Below are 20281 nucleotides of genomic sequence, written 5' to 3'. Positions count from 1 at the left end.
ACAGATAAACTTTAACAACAGACTAAGAATTAACATTAATCGATGATTCTCGGAAATAAATAGAATTATAATAAATTGAAACACGTATGAACCTCTCCTGCGAGCTCTAAAAAAACCACCCTCTTAAGGTTACATGGGACCCTATCCACAGTACGCTGAGCAGCATGAGTCCTACAAACAAATAGAAAAAATGATCCATGAACTTATGGGAAAAAAATAAAACCAGGGGTATGGTTAAATAGGAGATAGAAGACGGAGATTTTTGTGTAGCATGTTAGTACAGAATATACAAATTGGAAGAGTACACTAATATGCCTCAGACGATTATGATTGGTGGGAAATTTGGTACACAAGATTGTAAGAAAACAATACCTTCTCTGAGAGTGGTCACGGGAAGTAGGTGCTACCGTAGGGTTCTTAGAAGGGGAATGCCTTGCATCTGAATACCAGAAGGACCAGACAAGGAAAATAATAAACAACAAAGGTAGATGATTTTAAAGAATAGAAAAATATTGTGAGCTTTTAGAACAAGATGAAAAGTGTTAATTAACAAAAGGACAAGCCGAAGTGGAATGAAAAGAATAATGGAAATTTAAGATAGCAAAATTTAAAATCCATGAATATTAAATTATTCTCTAATTATGTGTACATACATCAGATCATATAAATATAAATAAAAAATTCATAAACAAGATTAGATAAGCTGTAAATGAATATATCTAATTTTATCTAGTCATTTGTAAAATACTAACTCCATACTACAATAGATTAAAATTATAGTACAGCCATTCCCCTTTGCACCTCTATTTGGTGGAGCCGATGCAGAGGTTGTACCAGGAGAGGAGGGTAACCTCTCGTCTTGTCGCAAAGGGACCTCATACCTAAATGGGCAATGATCACATTAGCATCATCGTACAGAGAAAAACAGGTACAACACATGAAAAAGGCCACTAAAATAAAAAAAAGCATGTACTTGTTGTAACAAGGCCACCACGAGTGGCGGAGACCTACGCAGTCAGCAGGTTACGAGGGCATCTCCGACCTATTACCAAAACGGAGGTAGTGCTCCCATGCCCCCAAACCTAGGAAAGAGAACGGTTTGTTAGATTGAGCTTGCAGGTCACGGACGACGGCCCTGGCGTGGTCTCCGCCCGGCCGGCTCGCAAGCGTCTCCGGTCGATGGGGCGGAGGCCGCTCCGCCAGGAGACTAATTAAATGCCAACATTGTTTAGGTATGTGTAGGTAACCAGATGAGGGCACTCATGGACTGCGCGGGTGCTCCAGCATGGTCTTCGCCCGTCGGGGCGAAGACCCAAGCAGGAGATCGGTGATCTTGGGATGCTGGAGGCCTATGGCTTCAGCACTCCTAGAGCCGGAGGCTCGAAGGCTCGTCGTCAGATCCTGAGGCTGGACAGAGCGGAGACCTATGGCAGAGGCCCTAAAGTCCATCGCCAAGTCCTGAGGCCCGATGGGTCGGTTGATCATGCAGGCCCAGTACCAGATGGTGGCATGGCAAGATTACCCCCAAGACGGAAGGCGAGTAGAGGAATATCCAAAGAATGTACTGTAGCAGTTGAGGGATACTACTGTAAACTCTGTGAAAGTGGTAGTTAAGCCCTATAAATAGGAAACACTTGTAACAGTAAAGGGGGTTTTGTTGGTGGATGAATTAATGAAACCATAGCTTTCCGTGCCATTTCCTTACTCGCCCATCTATCGCGCCTATTTCCCGTGCCTCCACCGGGAGGTGTGGCGTAGCAGGCGGAGGCCTCTACCTCCTCCACACTGTCTGAGACCGCTAGTTTCAACATTGGCGCCCACCGTGGTTTGGCCAAGACAAACCAATGATGGTAGGGAAAAGAAAAACCACCACCAGAGCAGCAGCAACCACGGATCAGCAAGGAAGGCCTAGGCGCAACACTCGTAGCACCTACGCAATCTTGCCAGTGGAGGATGACACCAGAGTAGATGCCCAGGGTCAACCATCGGAACCCCAAGATCCAGAGATTCAAGATCCGGAGGCCCAACCAAACTCAGCCACAACACCCGAGCAAGAACTACAATAGCTGCAAGCACAGTTGCAAAGAGCGCAACAAGAGAGGGACAGAATGGTAGCAGCATTCGCAGCTAATCAGCAAGCTATTCAAGCATCAGCACAAGCAGCAAAAATAAGGCAGCAGTTGGTAGTCCTACATGCTGAGATGCTAAGTATGCAGCATGCAGTACCAGCGTTAACCTCCGCAATCCTAGCCTCCGCAGCAACACCAATTGCAACCATGCTACAAGGCCCTACGCCAGTGATCAGCCAGCCCATGATGCCATCTCAGCTGATGCGGAGGCCTATCGATCCCAAGTCCCCACTCTCTGAAGGCATACAATAGTTGCCATGGCCAACAGCGTACAAGCCAATCACACTACCAAAGTTCAATGGAAAGACAGACCCCCATCAGTTCATTATGAGTTACGAGGCAGCAGTAGCCTCCGCCGGCGAAGACGATGCCGTCCTGGCAAAGTCATTTGTTATTACTACCGAAGGTGACACGTTGGCTTGGTATTCCATGCTCAAACCCAGCATAGTCTATTCCTAGGAAAATCTCTGGGACAAGATATTGGCAAACTTCAAGGGGCTAGCAGCACAATCGCTGACATCCACAGATCTATTCCAATGTAGACAAATGCAGGGAGAGACACTACACGACTACTTTCGGAAATTTGTGCAACTAAAGGCGAAGGCACCAGACGTCCCAGAAGAGATCGCCATTGAAGCAGCGATCAAAGGGCTCCGAATCGGGCCGTTCGCAGCACACCTAGCAAGAACGAAACCAACTTCCATATAGCAGTTGTACGACGAGTTCGAGAAGTACTGCAGATTAGACAATGACCTCTAGAAAAGGCTGGAGGAGCAGGGTCAAAACGGACAGCAAAACAATAGCAAAAACTCACACAAGAGCTATGCGAACCAGAACGCATCAAATCAGAAACCAAGCCAAGGGCAGGTGCTCAGCATCGAGGGTCAACCTCACCCCGAACAAGGGCAACTGTCAGGGCCAGCAGGGCCGGAGACCTAGACTAGGAACCAAGGTAGGCAAGGCTACCAAGGCAAAAACTAGAATAGAAACCAAAGCCAGAAACAACGTAGGCCATATTGCATTTTTCACAGCAAAAACACAGGGCACAGCACCAAAGATTGTCCAGAGATAAAAGAAACATAGGAAAGGATGAAGAACAAGCAGACTACCCAACCTCCGACACAGCAGAGCGCAAGAGAGGTCAACATCACCTACACAACTGGCCACTAGTAGTACTGCCCAATGTACCCAGCGCTAAACGCAACCCAAATACATCCCTCCACACTGGCCTCTGCCTATTACCCAAACTTCCTACCAGCATGGCGGTCATCACCTTCGCAGCAGCCTCCGGCGGGCAACTACAGGTCGGAGGCAAGCCTGACCTACATAAACCCAAAATCTCCCCATATAACCTACCTCGAAACAAACCCACCGGAACAAAACCAAATAAGGTTCGAGCCTTCGCCGCAACAGCACCACATGCAGCAACGGCCTACGCCACCACCTCACAACCAACCCCCAACACCAAAAAATGAGCCAAACCTAGAAAACCAAGTCAACCCTCATGGAGCACTGCCAACAATAGGCATGATATTGCCAATCGCCGGAGGATCATCAATGGAGTTTCAAACGAAAAAGCAGAAAAAGGATCACCTCCGCCTAGTAAACAATGTAGCAGTCCAAGGCCCAGCGAAGCACACAGATTGGTCCAGAGTCCCAATCACCTTCATAGAAGAAGATCTCTAGCTAGAGAGCTACCCTCATGCAGACGCAATGGTGATCAAGACCAACATAACAGCATGGGAGATAAGCAGAGTACTGATCGACACTGGTAGTTCAGCAGATATCATCTACGCAAATACCTTCGACCAAATGAAGCTCAGCAAAAATCAACTACAGCCCTCCGAATCCCCTTTAATAGGATTCGGAGGCAAGCAGATACAAGCATTAGGAAAATTCTCACTCCCAGTGTCATTTGGAACCCAAGCAAATGCTAGAACTGAGTACATAACCTTCGACGTCGTCGATCTGTATTACCCATACAATGCCATCTTGGGCAGAGGATTCACAACCAAATTCAACGCAGCCCTACATATGGCCCACCTGTGCATGAAAATACCAGCACTCCATGGTATTATCACAGTCCGAGGTAGCCAAAAAGAAGCAAGAAACATAGAAAAAGCTATCTATAGAGCCCAAAGAAACATCAATGCAGTCGAGTCGGTAGACAAAGAACTAGAGCCTCCGGATATGCCTAGAGGAAAAACAGATATGGCAGGTCAAGAAGAGACAAAGCTGATCCCTCTAGAAAAGGAGTTACCAGACAAAAAAGTAATAATCAACTCACAATTGAGCAAGGTAGAGGAGGAAGAGCTCATGGAAACTCTAGTAAAAAACAAGGACATCTTTGCCTGGTCAGCCTCCGACCTCCAGGGAGTCAGCAGGGACATCATACAGCACGAACTGGATATCAATGAAAAGATAAGACCAAGAAAAGCAGAAACAGAGAAAAATGTTGGAGGATAGAATCCTGGCAGCAAAGGCGGAGGTGCAAAGATTGCTAGATGCAAAAGTGATCAGGGAAGTCAAGTATTCAGAATGGCTTGCAAACGTAGTACTAGTACCAAAGAAGAATGGCAAAATGAGAATGTGCTTAGATTTCACAGATCTAAATAAAGCTTGCAAAAAAGACCCTTTCCCATTGTCAAGAATATATGCCTCTGTCGACAAGGCAGCCAGATGCCAGAGGTTCTCTCTCCTTGACTGTTTCTCTAGGTATCACCAAATCTGAATGAAAAAAGAAGACAGAGACAAGACAAGTTTCACCACTCCATTCGGGACATATTGCTACACTAGAATGCCAGAGGGCCTCAAAAATGCTAGAGCAACCTTTGCCAGAATGACAAAGGAAGTTTTGGGCTCACAACTAGATAGAAACATCATAGCCTACATCGACGACATAGTGGTCATGAGCAAGAACAAAAATGATCATGTCTCTGACTTACAGGAGACCTTCGCCAACCTCAGGACAGCTGGCCTCCACCTCAACCCAGAAAAATGTATATTTGGAGTCACAAAAGGGAAGATGCTTGGTTATATCATAAGCAGCGAAGGCATCAAAGTGAACTTGGACAAAACCAGAGCAATAATGATAATGGCAGAGCCCAAAAACAAGAAAGAAGTGCAAAAGCCGACGGGAAGAATAGCAGCGCTCAACAGATTCATCTCAAAATCAGCAGAACGTAGCCTACCCTTCTTCCAAGCCTTGAGGGGTAGAGGCAACTTCGAATGGGGGTCCAAGCAGTCAGAGGCATTTCATAACTTGAAAGAGTATCTGGCAAACTCACTGATGGTCTCTGTCCCAGAATCAGACAGCCACCTATTGCTATATGTGGCGGCCTCCGACCATGCAGTCAGTGCAGTCTTAGTTCATGAGCTGGAAAAAGAATCAGGCAAAACTCAAAAACCAGTTTATTTCATCTTAGAAGCACTGTACGGAGCCAAGCTAAACTACACAGAGGTAGAGAAAGTTGCCTACGCAGTGCTGATGGCATCAAGAAAACTAAAGCATTATTTCCAAGCCCACGAAATCTCAGTTCCAACATCGCTGCCACTGCAAGACTTGCTCAGAAACAAACAAGCCTCCGGCAGAATAGGCAAATGGGCTATAGAGCTATCACAGTTTGGTATCTCGTATGTCCCCAGAACAGCAATCAAATCACAAGCATTAGCCGATTTTGTAGCAGATTGGACACCTCCGATAGAGCCCAAGGTACAACCAACAACTCAAGGCTAGATAGCATTCATGGATGGAGCCTGGGGCCAAGCCGGAGCAGAAGCCTCTGCCATCCTAATAGCACCCTCCGGCGTCAGACTAAAATACGCAGCAAGGCTAGAGTTCAAATTAACAAACAACATAGCAGAATATGAAGGCCTGATCTTAGCGCTAAGCAAAGCAAAGGCCCTAGGGGCAAAAACATTGATAGTCAAAACATATTCTCAAGTGGTCACTGGCCAAGTAGAGAAAGAATACACAGCAAGAGAGCCAGAACTCATCAAATACCTATCCGTTGTCAGAAATTTGGAGCGAAGATTCGAGGGCTTCACCCTGAAGCACATCCCAAGATCAGAAAATGCAGAGGTAGATTGTAACACCCTAGGTGTTTGCCTTCCACAATTGCACTTGCATTTCATGGATATGAGCATCATTCATTCATTCACAAGTTTATATCACATGAAACATGTCTTTGAAACATTGCAACGTATCGTTATGTTTCTTGTGTGTTATTTCCTTTATGAAATGTAAAGTGTGCAACACTTAAGTGCAACATGTGCCTCTCACTTAGTGAAACAAAGTTGGTTAGTACTATGCAACAAGATTAGGAAACAAGTGAAACATGACTATGAAACAGTTGTAACATTTCATGTGTTTTTCATTGTTTCAGTACATACCTTGCTTGACTCTTGTATGACCAATGTATGGTGTAGCTAAAAACTCTTGTAAGTGACTAAGTTACATATAGAATGTCTTTTGAAACATTGTTCATGTTGATCACTTTGACTAATTAGGTTTCCAAGTCATGATTTGACCAAATTTGAACCCTAAACCCTTTTGTTTGACTATTTAAAAAGTGTGGCTTAGGATGTTTGCATGTCTGAGCAACCTAAAACAAAGTTGTAGCAAATTATATAAGGAACAAAAGTTATTTTATGACCATCTCATGAAAATGTGTCCAACATGCTCAAAAAGGGCCCACAAGCCTAAGATCAGTGCTGTTTCAACACTTAGAAATTTTCTAAGTATTGGAACTGCTTTTCAGTTTTCATGAAGGCAACTTTGGAACCTTGTAGATGGAAATCCATGGTGAATTAGCTCGAGCTCATGTTGAGTCATTTGGAGTACTCACTTAGCTCTATCATGTAGTCCATCTGGATTAGATTTTGGCCGAGCGGATTAGGAGATAATCGGTGTCAAAATTCGCATGTCAGTCGGACTCGATGAACACTGAAACGAAATGTTCAGATCGGTCATGGCCGACCGGCAATAGAGGTCGTCCGCCACATGGCGCCGCACGGTGCCATTGTGCTGCCTGCTCGGGCCACGTCGGGTCTCGGCGCTCCACATCACGCCTACGCTCACCCCGGCTGCAACCCTGCTCCATTCGCTCCACCCGCGCGCGTCTGAGCCGCTGAGAAGCCACCACCGTCGCCTGTTGCTCCGCTGAGGTCGTGCGCACTCATCGCCGTGTCTCGCCTAGCACCATCTCGCTCAGTGCTCCGCTAGCATCCCACGAGTCTTGTCTACATCTTCTCTGAGTTGTATGAACCCTAGGTAAGCAGCATTGCCGGCTCCGCACACCGCCGCACCATGGCCACGCCGGTGACCTCACCGTGGCCAGCATGGCACCGTTCCCCTCCTCCTTTCTTAGCTCTTGTTTAGTCTTCTCCATCACGTGTAGATGCTCGGATGTAAATGCTACCACTAATGCCGGTCTAGCCACGCCGGGACACGGCCGAGCGCCGCCATGCGCCATGGCCAAGCCACCGAGCTCTGTGGCCGGAGTACTTAAGGACCGCTAGAGCTTAGGATTTGTAAATCAATCGACGTGGGGTAGCTTGGGGAGCACGCCAGTGCCGTTAGTTTCACCGGAGGAGCCACCATCGGTGAGCTTCGCCGTGTGCTGCACCGTCGTCGTGCCTCCCCTGTTTTGCTGTCACTGACCGGTGGGGTCGGCTGACACTCGGGTCCCACACGGCAGTGGCTGTTTGAGTCATAAGCTAGTTCAAAAATTCTAGTTTGAATGATGATTTGAGATTTTTGTATCTTCAAATGTGTAGATCTAAATACTGTGATTTAAATTTTGTTAGACTCACAATGAGGTCTAGTATTTAAGAAAAATATGTCTTGAGCACTTTATGTAGAAATTTTGGATGAATTAAATAGGAACTTGAAAAGTGTTTATGAATGCATGCAAACTTGTTTAAATCATAACTTGAGTTTCTGTGATCCAAAAATTGTGAAATTTTGTGGGTAAGCTAGTATTGCTTAGTAGAAGCTCTGGTTAAAATTTGAGAGACATTGCATCTGTAGTTTTTAAGTTATAGATTTTCCTTTTATCATTGGTGGATACTTGTGTGAATTTTTGTAAATTATGTATGAATCCTATGGCCATGAAACTTGGTAGGTAGTATCTTGGTACCTTATGGATGCTAGGAAAAATATGAAATCTGTTGCTTGATACTTTTCACTAAGGGTTCCTAATTATGCCATTTTAAGCCATTCTGCCTTACCAATTTTGTGTAGGCTGTTATACTTACTAAAATGGTGTGAAAGTTTTATGGTAGTCTACTTAGGGCATGTAGTGTCTACTGTAATTTTTGTAGATTTAATGGTGTAGTTTTCATATATGTTTACTATTTCCTCTAATTAATTAAATAAATTAAGAAAGGTATTAGAGGAAATGTTTTGGTGATGAACACCCTACTTTCTGGTGTCCTTGTGACATGGGTGACATATGAGTAGATTTAGTTTTGTCCAATTATATGTTTACATCTTAAGTTATTAATTATTCGTTTGTATTATGTCCCTCTGGACAGATCTGGGGACTTTAGAAAGTTCCCCATGATATTTTGGTTTTCTGTGAATGAGATGAATACAAGAGTTGTAGATACTTTATGTATCTAGCTTCTGTCAAAATTTGAGGGCATTTGGCCTAGTAGTTTAGAAACTACAGCTGTTTAAAGTTAGGTTTCAGTTTTTGCTTACTCTCTGCCTTGTGAGGATAGAGTTCTGTTGATTTATGAATTCGACTTGGTAAAGTGTTGAATCATGCTTTGAGGTATGAAAATGAATTGTAGACAATTTCATAAGCTTTCCAGATTGTCTTGTTGCAAGTCATTTGGATTTATAAATATCTAGTTATGGCTAGTTTACTGCACCACTGCATAGTCTTCATTTTGCTGAAATACAAATGCTTGAGCGTATGCTTGATGCAATGTTTCCGTTGATTGTTAGGGGTTAGCCTAACTTGAGAATATGCTTAGGTGCAGGTGCTAGGTCATTAACTGAAGATGAGCAATTATATATTAGGTTGTATAAACTTGGTAAGTAAAGTGATTTGAATAGGGCTTAAATTAGAATATGCAAACTACAGCGAACATGCGCATTCCCCGAGCATCCCTGACATTCGTTCATGTGCATCCATGATATTTATCTTGTGCATTCATGCAATAGGTGTGCCAAAGGGAGTGACGTTGCCGGAGTTCGGGGGAGCCAACCAGGAGGAGGAGCCTGAGGTGCAGGAAGCCGACGAAGCAGTCGCCGCAGAGGAATTGCCCTAGTGCCCTGACCACCAGCCTTCCTCGTTCCTGAAAGGCAAGCCCCGGAGCATATTAAGCCTCCCATGCTTTTACAAATACATTGAGTATCTTTTATTGTTGATGATGCATTATGTATAGGAATTGGTTGGAACCAATTGCTGCATTATATATTCTTCCTTGTCCAGATATCGCACTGGAATCCTATTTAAGTTCAGGACAGGTTAAATGCTTAGCCATGCTTAGTGCGGTAGAAGTCAGGTGATTTCCTATCACCTGCGAGCTTTAGGATGAGGTGGATCATGGTTGGCTATATTTGCTATCGTGGAAAAGAACCATGTGAATAATGAATTAAGACCGGACGGGGTCTTGTGTAGGTTTGAACATAGTGACTCCGTCTGAGTCGTTTAAGGACCGATACGCTGTACGTCCTCATGTCATGTTGAACATAGCCTAACACTTAGCTGGCCGGATAAGTCGTTCTGACCGCAAAGCCTAGTAGCTCGGTTCAGGCCAGGGACACGAGCAGGGGCTCCGCAATCTAGATGGAAGTAAGGATGTGCAGGGAACCATTGGCGTAAGCCCAAGGGCGGGTTAAGTCACCGAGCACTCATGGCAGAGTGGTTCTCTGATTTTGCAGCACTGTTCGGACTCACAACTTCTGAATTGTACCAACAGTGACTTGTTGCGACCCTGACGGGGGAAGCAGGGTTTGTGTTTAGGAATACCCCTCCAGCTAGATAGGAAATCGATTCGAATCACCGTCTCTCCCGGATAGTGAGAACTTGACTGAGCAGCGGCAACGTAGATTCACTTAATTTAATGATATGGTTAAATGGATGATAATGATAAGGTTGCCACAATGAATACTTGATATGGTTATTAATGTTTGCACCCTAATAAAATGATTGCTTAGTATAGGTGCTAATATAGATGACAGGATAATGGCTAAAAGTCACTGCTAGTCAGGATAAGAGTTGATCATACTACTTATGCTTTTCTACAAAAAGAAAGTGTCAGCCAGCTCCACTACATTAAGCTATGCATAATCCTTAGGTGTCATTTGTTTGGTTTTCGACAGGTAAGTCTAGCTGAGTACATTCCCTTACTCAGGGTTTATTCCCTCTTGTTGCAGATGACCTTCTATATTAGGGATTCTATAAGTATTGTCTCCACCCGGCGGGTGACGAAGACTAGATCATGGGCATGATCTCCGTTCTCTTATCTGAATGCTTTTGCGGGCCGTGATCAGCAAACCAGTATGTGTATTTGAACTCGGTGTGTGAGTTAAACTATTTGCTTCCTGCATGTTTACAAGACTTGTTTTGTAATAACGATGACTCTGTGATGATGTAATCTATTTGCGAACGTCTGCGAAATGTTGTAACGTACGATATGTTATGTTGAATTACTGTGATCTTGGTTGTATGCAAGTTGGTTTGAAATCCTTCGAGATTTCGGTTGACTACCGGGTTTATATGGGCTCAAGTTCGAGAATTTGATCGTTTCGGCGATTGTTTTTGTACTTGTGCTCTTATAAATTGGTCGGTTCTGTGACAGCTGGCATCAGAGCTAGATTCAACATTAAACATGTCTTACAGGCTATTTAAAACAAAAGCTTTTGTTGTTAAAATGGTTTTCAAACTTATAGTTATATATAAGTGTTCAAAAATCAAAATTTTTATGGTATACTGGTGATCACATCCCTTATAGCCCACTTAAGGACTTCTAGGTGGCTTATATATAATTACTAACTTGGGGGAATTGATTGTTTCTATTTCGTCGTCCATGCGGCGTGATATTGCATGGGTGCCATTCGTTTGAATGGTAATGTATGGATTCAATTGCCTCTACGCTAAGGTAAGTGTGAGTTGCGAGAGCATGACTGTCCAACCGTCGGTCTAGGGGAGAGTTAGTTGTGGTTACTGGAGTATTTACATGTTGCATACATGTATATATGAAGGTACTTAATTATGGGTACATTTGTCGGGTAGTTTGGATACCGAAGTATATATATCGGGGGATGTATATATGGAGAGTATCTTAGTTACTACTTGTGTAATTAGCATTATATCTTGTTGGGTTGGGCTGCAATGAAGTTTTTCTGTAGGTACGCTAACAACGCACCATGTAGATCGACTAGTTACCGCTTATTGAGAGAACGTATGTATGCCACCGTATATCCCGATAAAGCTTAAATTTTCTTAGGTTTGTGAGGACATACGGAATGAGCATGCATCATATTCACTCATGACATTCATATTGCATTACTCCCTCCCTTATAATTACTTATCCCAAGTATAAAGTACAATCTCTCAGCAAAGTAACCCTCTCACGTGAATTGCATTCCTTTTTGACACAGATGGCCAGGCCCGTGTTTCCTACTGGTAGCAGCACCTTTTTGGACCAGTTCGGTACTCCCACTTTGCTCTGGAGGGTGCTCAGTTCAGTCGGGTACCCAGAGGCACCCAGCTACACGTGGAGGCAGGCGGTACCATTGGGAGATGTACCCTGGTACGTCGTGACCTTTGTGGTGCCACAAAACCCCTCAAGACCATTGTGGCATGGGTGGAGCATTGAGACTGATGGACATAGTCCATGGGAAGCCACTTAGGTTGCTGCCCTTGATGTGCTAATGGATATAGCACAGAGCTTCGGGGATGAGTTAGTGGGTGGACCTGCTTCATCCATTCCCCGAGTGTCTCCTATCGAGGCTGAGTGGACTCAGGACATTGGTCAGGCCTTGGTTCGAGGTCGTGGCGAACGTGTGCAGAGCAACAATGCTGGAATGAGTGCTATGATGGCAGTCTTGAAGCTTTGTCGAGTCAGGCAAAACACCCTTTCAAGTGCATTAGATGAAGCTGGCAAGGCAATGGAAGCCCAGCATAGGTTCAGGTTGCGTGCCCGCAAGTATCGCCGTAGGGTGGATGCATGTGGGAGAGCTCAGCAAGAAGTTGAGGAGATTCATGGTATTGCAAATTATCGTCTACAACAGTGGGGTCAAACCGCACACGAGAGAGACGAGCTTCATAACCAGCTGATGAACCTCACTATTGAGAGAGATGAGGCCGCACAAGAGTTGGATCGTGTGACACGTCACCAGGGATGCCGCTTTAGAGTTAGCAGAAGAAAGACGTCTGGGTTGGATTTTGGCCAACCACAACGCCTTTCAAAGAGAGCAAGCACTACAAGAACAGCTTGAAGAGCTTCAGGTTGAGCACCATCAGCTGCACAACTGTCTGTTTCCTATTCCCTATCCCATACCCAGGTATCCAATAGTGGGTGGACCTCAAGTAATTGAGGCCGATGAGGAAGAAGAGGACGTGCAGATGGATGATAATGCAGCTGAGCCGGCAGATGAAGAAGAAGAGGAAGACCCAGAAGAAGTCCAAGGTGTCTCCGATGTGGACAGCGATCACTTCGACGAGTAGTTCGTTAGCAAGCCTCACTAGTTAAGCTTTTGTAGTCAGTGATGTAATGAACTTAAGTACGAAGACTGATGTTGGATGTACCTTTTTAATTCGAATTCGGCATGTAATGTACTTTAATTCGCTCCCTTCGGGATGCGTATCATAATGGTTAAGTTAAAACTTGTCATGTTGGAATGCACTGTGTTTGGCGCTAGTAATCTACTTGATGATGTGGTGATTGGAGAATGAATTATTGCCTCTGTTTATTGTATGAAGTTTTTATTCTCGTCAGTAAATTCAGTTTGGCACGATTATATTGTTCCTCTCCAATGTGATGACATCATCAATAATTACTGGTTGCGCATTGTGCAGATGCCTCGTACTCGTTCCACCAGTGCGGGTGATGATGATGATCTTCCGCCACCACCACCCACACCAACGGAATTAATAGCAATGCTTACGGAAGGACAGCGCACTATGGCCGAGCCCCTCCGTACGATTGCGAATCAGTGATGGCCGTGGTCCACGCCAAGGACCTGGATCCAAATCAATACAGTGATTTAAGGATTTCCTTGACACGAAACCCCCAATCTTCAAGGAGGCTGAGGAGCCTCTACAAGCTGATGAGTGGTTGAATACTCTCGAGTAGAAGTTCCGTCTGCTCCACTTGACTGAGGTGCTAAAAACTAAGTACAGCATCGCACCAACTGCATGGGCCAGTTGGCATTTGGTGGAGTCATCATCGGTCCACTATGCCTGCTAATGCCCAAATCACTTGGGATCAGTTCAAGTCTGCTTTCAGGGGAAATTACATTCCTCCTGGTCTTATGGCGATCAAACATACAGAGTTCATGAAGCTGACCTAGGGGAACAAGAGCCTGAATGAATACCTGCAAGCTTTCAACAACCTTGCAAGGTATGCTACCAAGTTTGTGGACACCGATGCCAAGAAGATTGCAAGCTTCAAGCGAGGACTTAGCCCCAAACTGATGAAGACCATGGGAAATTGCAAGTGTGCTCATTTTAATGAGTTTGTGAGTGATGCCTTATCGCAAGAGAACAACAATGATGTATACGTGGCTTCAAAAAGTCGTAAGAGGGCCTATGAGGCGGGTGCCTCACAATCTAAGGCTCCCATCACACAGAGGGCTCCATTCCGTCCTCCAGCGTCAGCCGCTAAGTTTCACCCACTGTAGAAGAAGAATCCCACCAAGACTGGGTTTCGCAAGGCATTTACAGTTGCTCTTCCTAAGGGCACTACCAGTTAAGGCAGTTCTAGTGTGCCACCAAGCAACATGCCGTGCTAGAATTGCAACAAGCCAGGCCACTGGTCAGGAAGTGTCCTTACCCTAAGAGAACAACTACCAAGGTGGCCGTCAGGGACAAGTGAACCACACTAACATTACTGAGATTCCTTCAGGAGAGGTAGTGACTACCGGTAAGTTTCTGATTGACCAACACCCTGCAGTTGTACTATTTGATTTAGGTGCTTCGCATTCCTTCATTAGTCCAGCATTTGCATCCAAGTTTATGCAGAAAACATATATTGTTGAGGGTGAGGGTTATTGTATTAGGGTGCCAGTGGTATTATCCCAACCAAGCTAGTAGTTGGGGACGTACAATTTGAGATAGATGGGTGAAGTTATCAGGCTAATCTGGTAGTTTTACCGGGGCTAGGTATCGATGTGATATTGGGATGAATTGGATGAACCGTCATGGAGTGCTTATTGATACATCAACTAGGGTAGTCATGCTCAGAGATCCTGGTAATCAGGAGGGTTTTCTAGTACAGTTACCCAAGACATCATCTTTCTTGCACAACCAATGTGGTGCAAGCAAAGTCTCTGGCAGATATCCCTATCGTGTGTGACTTTCTGGATGTTTTTCCCGATGATTTGCCTAATTGCCCTAGATCGAGAAGTAGAATTCAAGATAGAGTTACTTCCTGGTACAGCTCCCATCTCTAGAAGGCCATATAGAATGCCTCCCAATGTCAACACCTTGCAAGTATGCTACAATTTGGCACCGATGCCAAGAAGATTGCAAGCTTCAAGCGAGGACTTAGCCCCAAACTGATGAAGACCATGGGAAATTGCAAGTGTGCTCATTTTAATGAGTTTGTGAGTGATGCCTTATCGCAAGAGAACAACAATGATGTATACGTGGCTTCAAAAAGTCGTAAGAGGGCCTATGAGGCGGGTGCCTCACAATCTAAGGCTCCCATCACACAGAGGGCTCCATTCCGTCCTCCAGCGTCAGCCGCTAAGTTTCACCCACTGTAGAAGAAGAATCCCACCAAGACTGGGTTTCGCAAGGCATTTACAGTTGCTCTTCCTAAGGGCACTACCAGTTAAGGCAGTTCTAGTGTGCCACCAAGCAACATGCCGTGCTAGAATTGCAACAAGCCAGGCCACTGGTCAAGGAAGTGTCCTTACCCTAAGAAGAACAACTACCAAGGTGGCCGTCAGGGACAAGTGAACCACACTAACATTACTGAGATTCCTTCAGGAGAGGTAGTGACTACCGGTAAGTTTCTGATTGACCAACACCCTGCAGTTGTACTATTTGATTTAGGTGCTTCGCATTCCTTCATTAGTCCAGCATTTGCATCCAAGTTTATGCAGAAAACATATATTGTTGAGGGTGAGGGTTATTGTATTAGGGTTGCCAGTGGTATTATCCCAACCAAGCTAGTAGTTGGGGACGTACAATTTGAGATAGATGGGTGAAGTTATCAGGCTAATCTGGTAGTTTTACCGGGGCTAGGTATCGATGTGATATTGGGAATGAATTGGATGAACCGTCATGGAGTGCTTATTGATACATCAACTAGGGTAGTCATGCTCAGAGATCCTGGTAATCAGGAGGGTTTTCTAGTACAGTTACCCCAAGACATCAATCTTTCTTGCACAACCAATGTGGTGCAAGCAAAGTCTCTGGCAGATATCCCTATCGTGTGTGACTTTCTGGATGTTTTTCCCGATGATTTGCCTAGATTGCCCCTAGATCGAGAAGTAGAATTCAAGATAGAGTTACTTCCTGGTACAGCTCCCATCTCTAGAAGGCCATATAGAATGCCTCCCAATGAACTAGCCGAACTTAAGACCCAGTTGAATGAACTGCTAAAGAAAGGCCTTATCCGCCCTAGTTCATCTCCGTGGGGGTGCCCAGCTATCTTTGTGAAGAAGAAGGATCAATCTCTACGCATGTGTGTAGATTATAGATCCTTGAATGCAGTTACAATCAAGAATAAGTACCCTCTGCCATGCATAGATATCTTATTTGATTAGTTGTCTAAAGCAAAAGTCTTTTCCAAGATTGATTTGAGATCTGGGTATCATCAAATCAAAATTTGGCCTAAGGATGTCCCAAAAACTGCATTCTCTACAAGATATGGTCTATATGAGTACCTAGTTATGTCTTTTGGATTGACTAATGCCCCCGCACATTTTATGTATCTAATGAATTCAGTGTTTATGCCCGAGTTGGACAAATTTGTGGTGGTATTTATAGATGATATCTTGATCTATTCTGAGAATGACGAAGATCATGTTGAACATTTAAGGGTGGTTCTCACTAGATTGCGGGAACACCAGCTGTATGCAAAGTTCAGCAAATGTGAATTCTGGCTTTGTGAGGTACCTTTTCTTGGACACGTGTTGTCCGATGGTGGAATTATGGTTGATCCCACCAAGGTGCAAGAAGTATTGAACTGGAAGGCTCCCATCTCGGTGCACGAGGTTCGGAGTTTTCTAGGGTTGGCTGGCTATTATCATCGCTTCATCCCGGATTTCTCTAAAATAACCAAGCCTATGACTCGATTGCTGCAAAAAGATATGAAGTTTGTCTGGACTCCTGAGTGTGATGTGGCTTTCCATACCCTACGAACTCTTCTAATGTTGGCTCCAGTTTTGGCACAACCGAATATCGAGAAACCTTTTGATGTGTTCTATGATGCATCAGGTATTGGGTTAGGAGGTGTTCTTATGCAAGAGGGTAGAGTCATTGCTTATACCTCTCACCAACTTCGGAAGCATGAAGTGAATTATCCAATGCATGACTTAGAACTCGCTGCTGTTGTTCATGCCTTGAAGGCCTAGAGACATTATTTACTTGGCAATGTGTGCAACATCTACACTGATCATAAAAGTCTCAAGTACATCTTCACTCAACCAGAGTTGAATATGCGTTAGAGGAGATGGCTTGAGTTGATCAAGGATTATAACCTCCAAGTGCACTATCACCCTGGCAAGGCAAACGTCATCGCAGATGCCTTAAGTAGAAAGTCTCATTGCCACTCATTGATTGAGAGTGATGTCCATTTGTCAAAGCTCCTTCATCCTGCAGTCCTTCACAACATCACTATCAGTTGTACTCTACAGAGTCGAATTATCGAGCTACAGAAGATAGATGCAGGTGTGTTTCACATCAAGCGCAAGATGAAAGAGCAAGAAACCAAACATTTTCGAGTAGATGAGGAAGGCGTGTTATGGTTCAAGGATAGGTTGGTAGTTCCGAAGGATAGAGAGCTTAGAAACCAAATCATATCTGAAGCTCATTCCTCTAAATTATCTATTCATCCTGGTAGTAGTAAAATGTATCATGATTTGAAGCCTCGATTTTGGTGGACCAAAATGAAGAAAGAGATAGTCGCTTATGTGGCTAGGTGTGACACTTGTTGTCGAGTCAAGGCTATGCACATGAAAGCTGGATTACTTCAGCCACTCTCTATTCCAGGTTGGAAATGGGAGGAGATAAGTATGGATTTTATTGTTGGACTCCCTACTACTCAGAGGAATTTTAACTCCATTTGGGTGATTGTTGACCGACTGACCAAGTCGGCACACTTTATTCCTGTCCGCATAGACTTTCATCCAACCGACTATGTAGAGTCGTACTTCAACCAGACAGTCCAACTTCATGGGATCCCTCGTACTATTGTCTCGGATAGAGGACCACAGTTCACTGCTCGCTTTTGGGAGCACTTGTACGGATTATTAGGAACTAAGCTAGTAAGAAGTTCTGCCTATCATCCACAAACCAATGGGCAAACTGAATGAGTGAATCAAATCTTAGAAGATATGTTGAGAGCATGTGTCATCTCGGCTAAGGGCTCATGGGAAAAATGGTTACCCCTAGCTGAATTCTCGTACAATAAGAGTTATCAAGAGAGCATAAAGATGGCACCATTTGAAGCTTTGTATGGCCAGAAGTGTAGAACCCCATTGAACTGGGTAGAAGCCAGTGAAAGAAGATATTATGGAATTGATTTTGTTCAAGAAGCTAAAGAACAAGTCCGTACTATCCAAACCCACATGGCCGCAACTCAAGCTAGGCAGAAAAGTTATGTTGATCGACGTAGAAAACCTATTGAGTTTGAAGTTGGAGACTTCGTTTATCTGAAAGTCTCACCTATGAAGAGTGTCCAATGCTTTGGTGTGAAGCGAAAGCTTGCGCCGAGATATGTTGGTCCGTTTGAAATCATTGGAGAAAGGGGTAAAGTGGCGTACAAGATTCAATTACCTCCTGAGATGAGTGCTATCTTCAATGTCTTTCATGTATCCCAATTGAAGAAATGTCTTCATGTATGGTGTGGCTAAAAACTCTTGTAAGTGACTAAGTTACATATAGAATGTCTTTTGGAACATTGTTCATGTTGATCACTTTGACTAATTAGGTTTTCAAGTCATGGTTTGACCAAATTTGAACCCTAAACCCTTTCGTTTGACTATTTAAAAAGTGTGGCTTAGGATGTTTGCATGTCTGAGCAACCTAAAACAAAGTTGTAGCAAATTATATAAGGAACAAAAGTTATTTTATGACCATCTCATGAAAATGTGCCCAACATGCTCAAAAAGGGCCCACAAGCCTAAGATCAGTGTTGTTTCAACACTTAGAAATTTTCTAAGTATTGGAACTGCTTTTCAGTTTTCATGAAGGCAACTTTGGAACCTTGTAGATGGAAATCCATGGTGAATTAGCTCGAGCTCATGTTGAGTCATTTGGAGTACTCACTTAGCTCTATCATGTAGTCCATCTGGATTAGATTTTGGCCAAGCGGATTAGGAGATAATCGGTGTCAAAATTCGCCTATCAGTCGGACTCGATGAACACTGAAACGAAATGTTCAGATCGGTCATGGCCGACCGGCAACAGAGGTCATCCACCGCGTGGCGCCACGCATCGTCGTTGCGCTGCCTGCTCGGGCCATGTTGGGTCTCGGCGCTCCACATCACACCCGCGCTCACCCCGGCTGCGACCCTACACCATTCGCTCCACCCACGCGCGACTGAGCCGCTGAGAAGCCACCGTTGTCGCCTGTTGCTCCGCTGAGGTCATGCGCGCTCGCCGCCGCGTCTCGCCCAGCACCATCTCGCTTAGTGCTCCACTAGCATCCCATGAGTCTTGTCTACGTCTTCTCTGAGTCATATGAACCCTAGGTAAGCAGCATTGCCGGCTCCGCGCACTGCCGCGCCATGGCCACGCCGGTGACCTCACCGTGGCCAGCACGGCACCGTTCCCCTCCTCCTTTCTTAGCTCTCGTTTAGTCTTCTCCATCACGTGTAGATGCTCAGATGTAAATGCTACCACCAATGCTGGTCCAGCCACGCCGGGACACGGCCGAGCGCCACCATGCACCATGGCCGAGCCACCAAGCTCCGTGGCTGGAGTACTTAAGGACCGCTAGAGCTTAGGATTTGTAAATCAATCGACGCGGGGTAGCTTGGGGAGCACGCCGGTGCAGTTAGTTTCGCTGGAGGAGCCACCGTCGGTGAGCTTCGCCATGTGCCGTGCCGTCGTCGTGCCTCCCCTATTTCGCTGTCGCTGACCGGTGGGGTCGGCTGACACCCGGGTCCCACACGGCAGTGGCTTTTTGAGTCACAAGCTAGTTCAAAAATTCCAGTTTGAATGCTGATTTGAGATTTTTGTATCTTCAAATGTGTAGATCTAAATACTGTGATTCAAATTTTGTTAGACTCACAATGAGGTCTAGTATTTAAGAAAAATATGTCTTGAGCACTTTATGTAGAAATTTTGGATGAATTAAATAGGAACTTGAAAAGTGTTTATGAATGCATGCAAACTTGTTTAAATCATAACTTGAGTTTCTGTGATCCAAAAATTGTGAAATTTTGTGGGTAAGCTAGTATTGCTTAGTAGAAGCTCTGGTTAAAATTTGAGAGACATTGCATGTGTAGTTTTTGAGTTATAGATTTTCCTTTTATCATTGGTGGATACTTGTGTGAATTTTTGTAAATTATCTATGAATCCTATGGCCATGAAACTTGGTTGGTAGTATCTTGGTACCTTATGGATGCTAGGAAAAATATGAAATCTGTTGCTTGACACTTTTCACTAAGGGTTCCTAATTATGCCATTTTAAGCTATTCTGCCTTACCAATTTTGTGTAGGCTGTTATACTTACTAAAATGGTGTGAAATTTTTATGGTAGTCTACTTAGGGCATGTAGTATCTACTGTAATT

General features: G+C 44.5%; 1 long non-coding RNA gene across 1 annotated transcript in view; it reads right to left on the bottom strand.

Annotated features, from left to right (window-relative positions):
* Positions 1-371: 371 nt before the first annotated feature.
* Positions 372-20281, bottom strand: part of LOC136475377 (uncharacterized) — a 30860-nt gene continuing 10950 nt past the window's right edge. Inside the window, exons 3-4 of the long non-coding RNA XR_010763170.1 lie at positions 802-881; positions 372-439 (exon numbers count right to left, since the gene is read on the bottom strand). This is a non-coding gene — a long non-coding RNA (uncharacterized lncRNA). The remainder of the gene's footprint in view (positions 440-801; positions 882-20281) is intronic.

Source organism: Miscanthus floridulus, chromosome 8 (genome assembly GCF_019320115.1).
Source record: "Miscanthus floridulus cultivar M001 chromosome 8, ASM1932011v1, whole genome shotgun sequence".
NCBI lineage: Eukaryota > Viridiplantae > Streptophyta > Magnoliopsida > Poales > Poaceae > Miscanthus > Miscanthus floridulus.
This window is presented reverse-complemented; position numbering and strand designations above follow the sequence as displayed.